Source organism: Sus scrofa, chromosome 2, assembly GCF_054392235.1.
Source record: "Sus scrofa isolate SSC_HxYL_T2T_F1_AM1 chromosome 2, Sscrofa_HxYL_maternal_Yorkshire_Landrace_v2.0, whole genome shotgun sequence".
Lineage (NCBI taxonomy): Eukaryota > Metazoa > Chordata > Mammalia > Artiodactyla > Suidae > Sus > Sus scrofa.
In genome coordinates, this window is record NC_139384.1 from 65,946,438 (window position 1) to 65,958,643 (window position 12,206).

At 37.1% G+C, this 12,206-nt stretch overlaps 1 pseudogene across 2 annotated transcripts in view; it reads right to left on the reverse strand.

Annotated features, from left to right (window-relative positions):
- Positions 1–12,206, reverse strand: part of LOC100515529 (putative olfactory receptor 2W6 pseudogene) — a 42,095-nt pseudogene that overhangs the window by 29,247 nt on the left and 642 nt on the right. The window contains exon 2 of one of the 2 annotated variants that reach the window (XR_014837396.1): positions 10,120–10,296. The product of XR_014837396.1 is annotated as a putative olfactory receptor 2W6 pseudogene, transcript variant X1 (transcript). Of the gene's footprint in view, positions 1–10,119; positions 10,297–10,646; positions 10,996–12,206 lie in introns of those variants that run through there. The other variant, XR_014837397.1, reaches the window with a different exon arrangement.

The window sequence follows — 12,206 nt, forward strand, 5'->3', positions numbered from 1 at the left end:
TCCATGAAAACAGAAAAAATTTTGAAGCAATTCACAAAGAAAATGATCTACATCACCTTGTGCCATACCTGGAAAACCTGGTTAGCTGAGAAGAAAGGTGACAAGGATAATGTCACAGGATCCACTTTGCTCGGGATAGAATATCTTCAAGATAGAGAAAGAAGATTTTCCACTGTGGCACTGTGGTTAGTGATCCAGCTTGTCTCTGTGGAGGCACCAGTTAAATCCCTGATCCAGTACAGTGGATTAGGGATCTGGCATTGCTGCAGCTATAGCATAAGTCACAGCTGCAGCTTGGATTTGATCTCTGTAACAGAAAATTCCATTTGCCATGGAATCTGAAGCCAAAAAAAATGGTAAAAAATATATTGTGAAACAATTAGCACAATTGACCAAAAAAAGTGTGGTTATTATGCTGTAAGAGCTTTGGAATGGGAAAAAAATGAAGCTTCAATTCCAACCTTGCATCTTAACAGCTTTATAATATTGATGAATTGTTTAATATTTGTAAGCTTCCTTTTTTTAAAAATCTATAAAAATGGAAATCAAATTTAATTCAAATGATTGTTGTGATGATAAAATGAAAAAATAAAATGCATAAAAAAATTTCTCACAAAGTTCAAATATGACATTAAGCATTAGTTGTAAGTCATTCTTATATTCTGTTGCACAACCTGTGCAAATCTTCAGAACCTAAAAGATAATAGAGATGGACTAAGCCATGTATTTTAGTGCTATGTGCTCAGTGGGAAGAAGCTCATCTCAAAGCTTAATTTTGGAGTTCTCATTGTGGCTCAGCAAAAGCAAACCCCACTAGTATCCACGAGGATACAGGTTCAATCCATGGCCTCCCTCAGTGGGTTAAGAATCCAGGGTTTCTGTGAGCTGTGGTATGGGTTGCAGACATAGCTTGGATCTGGCATTGCTGTGGTTGTAGAATAAACTGGAGGATACAGCTCCAATTTGACCCTTAGCCTGGGAACTTCAATACGCTGCAGCCATAAAAAGAACATTGATTTTATGGAGTAATCAGCTATCATATTCTCTTGCATTTTTAGCCTCTGTAATTCCAATTTACTTCATTATTCTCTTAAATCACTTGCCTCTCACTCCTCCATGGTTTTCTTTTAATTTATCGATGTATAATTTACTCACAATATTATATTACTTTCAGATATATGACATAATCATTTGATATTTTCATTGATTATGCACATAAAAAAGTTATTTCAAATTATTGACTATATTCCTAGTAGGTAAGTTACATCCCTATGATGTATATATTTTATAACTGGTAGTTAGTGCCTCAATTAAAATCACCTGTATCTCCCCCACCCCCACCCCTCCTCCCTCTGGTAACCACTAGTTTCTTATGAGTGGTTTTTGATTGTGTTTTGTTATGTTTGTGTTTTGTTATGTTTGTTTTATTTTCGTTAGAACACATATGTACACGAAAACAGAGTATTTGTCTTTTTTATCTGACATTTCACTAAGCATAAACCCATCGAAGTCCATCACTGTTATCACAAAATGGCAGTAATCCATCCTATGTTATGGCTAATATTCCATTATATATATTGAAAGGCACACATTTATCTGTCAAGGGGTATTTAGATTGCTTCCATATCTTGTTACTGTAAATAATGCAAATACAGATGCATATACATTTTTGAATTAGTGTTTTTGTTTTCTTTGAGTAAATAGCCAGAAATGGAATTTCTGGATCATGTGGTTGTACTATTTTTAATTTTTGAGAAATTTCCAGACTATATTCCATAGTCGTTGCACCAATTTACATTCTCACCAACAGTACAAGTGTTATCATTTCTAGTCAACTTTGCCAACACTTGTCATCCCTTGTCTTTTTTTATAGCCTTTCTGATAAATGTAAGAGGATACTTCTCTGAGGTTTTCACTTTCATTTCTCTTATGATTAGTGATGTTGAGCATATTTTCATGTGTGTGTTGGTCATCTGTACATCTTCTTTAGAGAAATATCTATTCAAGTCCTCTACATTTTTTTAATTTGTATTTTTTATATTGAGTTGTATGAATCCTTTGCATATTTAAGATATTAACCCCTTATTGGATATATCATTTGTAAAAATTTTCTTCCTTTCTGTACATGACTTTTGTTTCATTTATACATATTTTCCTGTACAAGAGATTTTTAGTGAGGAGATTGGAGCAAAATGTCAGAGTAGAAGGACTTAAGCTCACCCTCTCTCACAAAAACACCAATATTACAACTAACAATCATCAATAAAATAGACTATAAACTACAAAAAAAAGATATCCTACACCCAAATCATCAATAAAATAGACTATAAACTATAAAAAAGACATCCTATACCCAAATACAAAGAAGTCACATTAAGAGGGTAGGAAGGGTACTTGATAAAAGCAATCCCAAGCCGGCAGACTGTAAAATAACTATATCACAGAGGCTCTACCAGGAGTGAGGGTTCCAATCCCACATAAGCTCCCCAGCCCGGACCTCTGGATTTTGGAGGAGGAGACCTCAGAGCTTTTGTAATTGAAGGCCAGTGGGGCATGTATGCAGAAACTCCACAGGAAAGGGGAAATCAGAGATTCCACCCTTGGAGGGTGCACACAGAATTCCATATACACTTGGGTCCCATGGAAAAGCAGGGTCTCCAGAAGAAACTGGCTAAGACTGGATTCGCGGATCAGATTCTGTAGGTATTGGAGGGTATCCTAGGAAAGCAAGGGACTGCTGTGGCTTGTTGTGGGTGCAGGATTTGGAGGCAGAGGTCTTGGGAATATTCCTCAGTGTGAGATCCCCCTGGAGGCTGTCATTTGAGAAAAATATGGCACCACCCATAAGATTTGACAAGCCCCAGGCCAAACAACAAACAGTGGAAACAAAGCCCCACCTGTTCACAAACAGACTGCACTTCCTAGGCACAGAGCTACCCCTAATAACACCCAGAGACAAGCACCACCCACCAGGAGGAGAAGACAAATCTCCACCTACCAGAGGGCAGACACCAATACTTCCCATCAAGAAGCCTGTTACAAGCTCCTGTATCAATATCCTCACACAGGGGAGACACAGAAGCAAGAGGGGCTACAACCCTCTAACCTGAAAAAAAAGGAGACCAACAAAAATATATACAAAATGAAAAAAAAAGGCAGTGAAAATAAGCCAGATGAGGGAACTATACAAAACATAAGCAAAACAACTAAATGAACTGGAGATAAGCAGCCTCCATGAGAAAAAAAAAAAAAAACTTTAGAATGACAGTAAAAATGATCCAAGATCTTAGGGAAAAAAACTGGAGGCAAGGATTGAAAAATTAGAAGAAAAGTTGAATAGAGAAATAGAAGATTTAAATATTAAATGTGCAGAGATCCAAAACTCAGTAATCAGAATTTAAAAATTCACTAGAAGGAACCAATAGCAGATTACAGGAGACAGAAGAGTAAGTAAGTCATGTGGAAGGCAGACTGGTGGACATCACTGATGTGGAAAAGAATGAAAGGAAATGAGGAGAGTCTGAAAGAACTCTGGGACAACATTAAATGCACCAATATTTGCATGAGAGTAGTCCTAGAAGGAGAACAGAGGGAGAAAGGGGCAGATAACAGCCAAAACTTCCTTAACATGGGAAGGAAATCACTGACTTAAATCCAGGAAGCACAAGTACCATATAAAATAAACCAAGGAAGAACACCCTGAGATACATATTAATCAAAATGACCAAAATTAAGGATAGAGAAAAATGTTGAAAGCAGAAGGGAAAAGAAAATAATAACATACAAGGGAACCCCAATATGGTTGTCAGCTGCCTTTTCATCAGAAACACTACAGGTCAGAAGAGAATGGCATGACATACTTAAAATGATAAAGGAAAAAAAAAACCTCCAAAAAAATTCTCTACCCAACAATGCTCTGATTCACATTTGAAGGAGTAATAGAGAGCTTCACATAGGAGAATAAGCTAAGATAGCCAGACCTATCAAAAAAAGAGAGAAGACAAAAATTCATGAAATTAGAAATTAAAATGGCAAAGTAGCAACAGACATCACAGAAATACAAAGAAAGGATCATGAGACTGTATACATGCAACTATACGCCAATAATAGAAAAACCTAGAAGAAATGGACAAATTCTTAGAAAAGTACAATCTTCCAAGACTAAACCAAGATGAAATAGAAAAGATGAATGCACCCATCACAAGAACTGAAATTGGAACTCTGATTAAACAACTTCCAACAAACAAAAGTCCAGGACCAGATGACTTCACAGGTGAATTCTATCAAACATTTAGACAAGAGCTAACACCTCTCCTTCTGAAACTATTCCAAAAAATTGCAGAGGAAGGGATACTCCCAAACTCATTCTATGAGGCAACCATAACCCTAATACCTAAACCAGACAAAGATATCACAAAAAAGAGAAAACTACAGGCCAATTTCACTGTGAACATCGATGCAAAAATCCTTGACAAAATACTAGCAAACCGCATCCAACAATCCATTAAAAGGATTGTATATCAAGATCAAGTGGGATTTATCCCAGGGATGCAAGGGTTCTTCAATAACTGCAAATCCATCAGTCTGATATACCACATTAACAAACTGAAGAATCAAAACCATATGATCCTCTCAATTGGTGCAGAAAAAGACTTTGACAAAATCCAACACCCATTTCTGATTAAAAAAAAAAAACCTTCAGAAAGGGGGCATAGTGGGAACCTATCTCAACATGATAAAGGCCATATATGACAAACCCAGAGCTAACATCTTTCTCAATGGTGAAAACCTGAAAAAATTCCCACTGATATCAGGAACAAGACAAGGATGTCTGCTCTCACCACTACTCTTCAACATAGTTTTGGAAGTCCTAGCCACAGCAATCAGAGAAGTAAAAGAAATAAAAGGAATCCAAATTGGAAAGGAAGAAGGAAAACTATCACTATTTGCAGATGACATGATACTACATCTAGAGAACCCTAAAGACTCTACCAGAAAAAAATGTTAGAGCTCATCCAGGAATTTGGCAAAGTCACAGGACAAAAAATTAATACACAGAAATCAACAGCATTTCTATACACTAACAATGAAAGATCAGAAAGAGAAATTAGGGAAGCAATCCCGTTTACCATCACATCCAAAAGAATAAAATACCTAGGAGTAAACCTACCTAAAGAGACAAAAGACCTGTACTCTGAAAACTATAAGACCCTGATGAAAGAAATCAAAGATGACACAAATAGATGGAAAGACATACCATGCTCTTGCATTGGAAGAGTCAATATTATCAAAATGGCTATACTACCTAAGGCAATCTACAGATTCAATGCAATCCCTATCAAATTACCAAGGACATTTTTCACAGAACGTGAACAAAATAGTTTAAAATTTGTTTAGACTCACAAAAGACCCAGAATAGCCAAGGACATCCTGAGAAAGAAAAAGGGAGCTGAAAGAATCAGGCTCCCTGACTTCAGACTATACTACAAAGCAACAGTCATCAACACTGTATGGTATTGGCACAAAGACAGAAATATAGATCCATAGAATAGGATAGAAAGCCCAGAATTAAACCTACACACCAACAGCCAACTCATCTCTGACAAAGGAGGCAAGAATACACAATGGAGAAAACACAACCTCTTCAATAAGTGGTGCTGGGAAAACTGGACAGCCACATGGAAAAGAATGAAATGAGAACACTCCCAAACACCATACACAAAAATAAACTCCAAATGGATTAAAGACCTAGATAGAAGACCATACACTATAAAACTCTTAGAGGAAAACAGAGGCCAAACACCCTCCAACATAAATGACAGCAACATCTTCTCAGAGCCACCGCTTAGAGTAATGACAGTAAAAACAAAAATGAACAAATGGGACCTAATCAAACTTAAACATTTCTGCACAGCAAAGGAAACCCTAAACAAAATGAAAAGACAACCCACAGAATGGGAGAAAATCTTTGCAAGTCAGTCAACTGACAAGGGATTAATCTCCAAAATTTAAAAACACCTTCTGCAGCTCAATTCCAAAAAAACAAACAACCCCATCAAAAAATGGGCAGAAGATCTAAACAGACAATTCTCCAAAAATGACATACAGATGGCCAAAAAACATATGAAAAGTTGTTCAACATCACTCATTATTAGAGAAATGCAAATCAAAACCACTATGAGGTCCACCTACACCGGCCAGAACGGTCATCATCAAAAAGTCTACAAACAGTAAGTGCTGAAGAGGGTGTGGAGAAGAGAACCCTATTATACTGTTTGTGAGATTGTAAATTGGTGTAACCACTGTGGAAAACTGTATGGAGATTCCTCAGAAAACTAAAAACAGATTTACCCTTTGATCCAACAGTACCACTCCTGGGCATCTATCCAGAGAAAACCACGACTCAAAAAGATACATGTACTCTGATGTTCTTTGCAACATTATATACAATGGCTAAGACATGGAAACAAACTAAATGCCCATCAACAGAGGAGTGGATCAAGAAGTGGTACATATACACATGGAATATTACTCAGCCATTAAAAGGAAAGGAATAATTGCATTTGCTGCAAATTGGTTGGACCTGGAAATAATCATGCTAAGTGAAGTCAGTCAAATGGAAAGTCACCAACATCAAATTCTATCACTTACATGTGGAATCTAAAAAAAGAACACAATGAACTTCTTTGCAGAACAGATATTGACTCACAGACTTTGAAAAACTTGTGGAGTCCAAATGAGACAGGTTGGGATGTAGGGGGATGCGCTGGTGGTTTGGGATGGAAATGCTATAAAATTTGGTTGTGATGATCATTGCACAACTATAAATGTAATAAAATTCATTGAGTTATTCAAAAAAGTTCTCACCACAAAAATAAATAAATAAAAGTAATTAAAACATAAATAAGTAAAATGTAGGGCTTGGATTAATTGACCTAAAGAAATATGTAGGCACTATTAATAGTTTAAATATCCTTCACTATTATTGCAGACTCCAATTTGGACATAAATTCCTATTTAAATACTGAGCCTAGAACTACAATTAAAACATGATTAAGGAGTTCCCGTCATGGTGCAGCGGTTAACGAATCCGACTAGGAACCATGAGGTTGCGGGTTCGGTCCCTGCCCTCGCTCAGTGGGTTAACGATCTGGCGTTGCCGTGAGCTGTGGTGTAGGTCGCAGACGCAGCTCGGATCCCGCGTTGCTGTGGCTCTGGTGTAGGCCAGTGGCTATAGCTCCGATTCGACCCCAGCCTGGGAACCTCCATATGCCGCAGGAAGCGGCCCAAGAAATGGCAAAAAGACAAAAAAAAAAAAAAAAAAATGATTAATTCAAGCGGTATAATAAAAATCACCCTGACTTTTACTTCTGAAAAAGGAATTCTTCCACCTTCCTCAGAGTCTCTTCCCCTTTAGTCAATTTTTTATTTATTCTATATCCAAAAAGTCCTCTGAGTCTTCCCCACTTCCCCCCAAAAAGCCTGGTGATTGTCTGTGATACTAGCAATTGTTACATGACAGCTCAATATCATGACTCATCTCAGTAAAATTTTGCAATATAAAATAAAAGTGAGGGAGTTTCTGTTGTGGCTCAGCAATAACAGTCCTGACTAGTAACCATAAGGATGCAGGTTTGATCTCTGGCCTCACTCAATGGGTTAAGGATCTGGCATTGCTGTGAGCTGTGGTGTATTTCACAGATTCGGCTCCAATCCGTCATTGCTATGGCTGTGACGTAGGCCAGCAGTAACTACTCTGATTCAACCCCTGGCTTGAGAACTTTCATATGTTGTGGGTGTGGCCCTTAAAAAAGACAATTAAATAAATTCGAATTAAATTAAATTAAATTAAATTAAAATGAGGTAACATGAGAAGTACAAACAGATCAGTGATAGAAACATATTTGAATGTTTAAAGTATATATTAGTTTTCATTCACATGAATTATAATTCATAAATTAAAACTTTCACCTCTTCACCCTGGCTACCAAATGAGTTTTTGTCTATCTCTCCATGTGACAAATAGTTTTTGTCTATCTCTCCATGTGACAAATATAGAACAGGAATTTGAAACTAAGTGTAGTAATGAGAAAAAATTTTTGAAGTTATTATTCTGTGCCAGTCACTGTTTTGAGTGCTTTGCAATAACAATTCATTTGGCACTTGTAATAGACTGTAAAGGATGATACTAGTGCTTCATGTAATTTTCTGATCATGAGTGAGGCACAAAGAGATTAGCTAAAACTATTCAGTGCCCACACTCTAACTAAATTATGTGCTATACAAGTTACTCCTCCTCTCTAAACTTACAGCAGTCCCCACCTACTCTAAAGAGTTAAAAATACAGAGTCTGCATTTCCCATTAATGCTCTATTTCCTCTGGTCTTCTTGTCTTTTAGGATTTACCATTAATTGCAAGTACTCCAAGCTATACACTACATCAATTATCAGCTAACTCCTTAGATGCTAATTAAACAAAACATCAGGGATAACTTCCCAGCCAGAGGAGAACAAGATTTTCGTCTCAATGTCTGGGGAGAAAGAGCAGTCATTAGAGAAACAAATGGAGAAAATAAGGTCAAATTTCATCTGAGGGACAACTTTTAAATGAGCAGGGAGGATCACATAGGATGGTTTGTCAACTAAGAGCCTTATCCTCAGAAGTAACCTCCACTATTGTAAGCACATAACCTCATTCCATCAGATCAAAATGGCTGCAATACTTTGGGGACCAAGCCTAGATCCTCAGAACTCATCCATAAAATACAGAAAGCAAAGAAGCTCCCCAGCAAGCATGGTGTGATGGAAAACAGACTGTCCTTCTAGACTGAGAATAATCTCTCCACACCTACATAGAGGTCAAGTTTCAGGTAAGAGCAAAGTTTCTGAAACTTCATCAGAGCAAACATGTTGTGTCTTCCTACAATACAAAGAACATTTCCAATGACTCCATCCTTAAATATCTCTCCCCAACAAAAAGCACCACATGCTGCTAATAAAGCCTCCATTTCTTAACCAAGCTCTCTGTATAAGCCAGAAAAACACAGAGGTAAGTGACTAGTCATCAACTCTAGACAGACTAAAATCTGCACAATGCAGAGAGGGTTGTCAAGCTGTAGCAGTATGAACACCAGTCTGCACTAGAGACCAAGGGGATGTGGGAGAGAGCATAGGCAGATCAGTGAATAGCGGCCATGCATTAAACACCATGTCTAAAATTGGGTACTACAAGCTGGAAATGACAGTCAGGAACAGAATAGACTGCCCCTACCTCTAAGTAGACCAGCCGTTCAACACTTACTGGAAAAGTGGATATTGCCCAGAGTAAATGAAACTCTGAATCTCATTTCAGCTGCCTCTCAATATTTTTGACAATGCTGAGTTATAGTCTCATGAGCAATATTAAACTCTTCATTGCTGTAGAAAGAGAGAAATAGAGCAAGTAAAGCCAAATAGTTACAAGTATCCAGAGAAATCAAGCTTCTAGCTGCATTTTAGCAGCAAACTTAAATAGCTGAGAGAATTGTTAAAAGGCTATGGAATATGGGTGAGGGACCAGCTTTATTCAGGAGAGGCTGTCCCCATCTCAGCAACATGTGTCTGCTTGCAGAAGTTAATACCCTCCCTGTGAGGGTCTGTGTCCTCTACCTTGGGCCCCAGGACCCATCACTACTGTGTTTCAGCTCCTTTTCCTTCCTTTTTCCCTCATCACCACCACTAGAAAAAATAACTGATGGGGCTCAGTACCATCAGGAATAAGGAGTTATTTGAAGGATGAGACCTTTAGATTTGTGAAATAATCTAATAATTTCAAGAATTAATTGTATTACTCATGCCAAGTGCTATGAATGACACAATGTGTTCTTATATCTAGATAAATTACAATATCCACAAAAAATAAAAATGCACATAATGGAAATTATTAGCAAACAATATAGCACATTGTTAAAGTTTTCCATTAGGCAAAATCTTCAATATTTTTCAGAATGTTCAACAAAGAGTTGTGCATTTAAAAGGGAAGCAGTGATGCCCTGGGTCAGGGATTATGACATTACAGGGCTTAAGAGAAGGTGACTTACCCTTTCTATGGCCCACTATCAAGGAGCTTAAATATCTTACCCCATTGGGTCACATGGCAGCTTCAGCCTGAATGAGGCAGATGTTCTTAATCTTTCTGAATGTCTCAGTTTCTCCAGAGTTATTGAAGAAGGACACAAGACAGTACATATAGAGTGCTTGGTACACAGACTGAGAGGTGGTGGTGTCCATTCAATGATGATTTACTTCCTTTCTCCTCTGTTTGTTAGAAAAATATAATTTAATAATCTCTAAAAGTAAAGCATTTTGAAAAAATTATACCTCAGGATGCTTGCAGGTATATGGTTACTAAACCTCCTCAAACTTCTCTGTATATGGGTGTTTATAAGAGATGCCCACCGTGAGGAACTGGTGAGGAAGGTTTACAAAAGAAGCAGAAGCTGAGCTATAGTAAAATGACAGTTACAATGTGAAGTGAAATCGTATTCCTGGAAGCTGAGTACATGATGGGCAAAGGTCTGTCCCAGGATGAGTGAGACCTATGGGGGGTGGGCATGAACTATGTTGAAGGAGCTGATAGACTGAGAGTGAGAAGAACAAAGTTAATTGGGACAAAGCTGAATGGGAGAGCACCTAAAGTACTCTTCTTTATTGTGCCAGCTCACCTCATTTTACTCTAGTCAGAACTTCCACTGAAGCAAGTCAAAGGCAAATATCATACGATATCACTAATATGCAGAATCTGATAAAAATGACACACACAAAAAATATATATTTATAAAACAGAAACAAATTCACAGTTTCAAAACCAATCTTATGGTTACCATAGATGAAACCATTGGGGGGAGGAAGAATTTGGAGGGCAGGAATAATATACACACAATAATGTATAAAATAAATTATTAACAAGAATGCACTGTATTGTAGAAGAAATTCTACTCAGTAGTTTATAATAACCTGTAAGGGAAAAAAGAATGGATATATTTATATGTATGACAATTAAATTTGCTTTACTCCTAAAACTAATACAACATTGTACATCAACTCTACTCCAATAACACTAAATTTGAAAAAAGAACTTCCTCACAAATCATGAGAAAAGTACTTTTTTCTTTTTTGAGGAAGAAGTACTTATCAATATCAGTGAAGGAAAATATTGTCGTTCTCAAGCCTTGTCCTCAAGACTCAATCTGTGGTATAATTTTTGTTATGGCCTTAGCAGCTAAATAAAGCTTTAAACCATATGAGTGGTGAGAATCATAGACTGGATTTTAGATTGAAGAAAGAGATATTTGGAGCTAATAGGTAATAAAACCCCATGGCCTAGTACATATTTGCCTATTTCATAAGCTTATTTCCAGATTTTTCTCTCTTGTTTGTTGGAGTAATAACATGCTCTGTAAACACCCAGGAGGCATTTTAGCAGCCAGTGCCAGGTGTGTTTGTGTGTGGGTGTGTATGTGTGTGTATATATAAGATAGATAAATGATGATAGATAGATGATAGATAGATAGATAGATAGATAGATAGATAGATAGATACATAGATACATAGATAGATAGATAGATTAGATAGATAGATAGGTAGATAGATAGATAGATAGATAGATAGATAGATAGATAGATAGATACATAGATACATAGATACATAGATACATAGATACATAGATACATAGATATATAGATACATAGATACATAGATACATAGATCACAAGGTTTACATATACAGGAAATGATATGGAATACTGTATATCACAGTGTCTATCAATTTGTTCACTTCTAGCTTTCCAGTAGGTATGGTATAAATACCATCATTAAAATTTCCCATGGCACCTGCTAAGTGAGAGAGAGGTGACAGAGGTCAGAAGAAACTGCAAAGAATTTAGTGTGAGAAGGATACAATCCCTACTCTTGCCCAGTAACTATTTAAGGAAATGGACTTTTTTTTGGTAATTGGAAGACATAAAGATATCCTTGCTCTTAATACCTTGGTCTCAGAAAGATGAATCCATTGTGAATGTGAGTGATGGGTGATGAGTTGGAAAGGAAGGGATTGCCTGCAGAGAGAGTTAACAGGATCTGAGAGGGGTCCAGATGACTGTTCTGGCACAGGATGGCAGAAAAGACAGCCTGTGTCTACAACACTGTGCTGATAGAATCAATAGGGC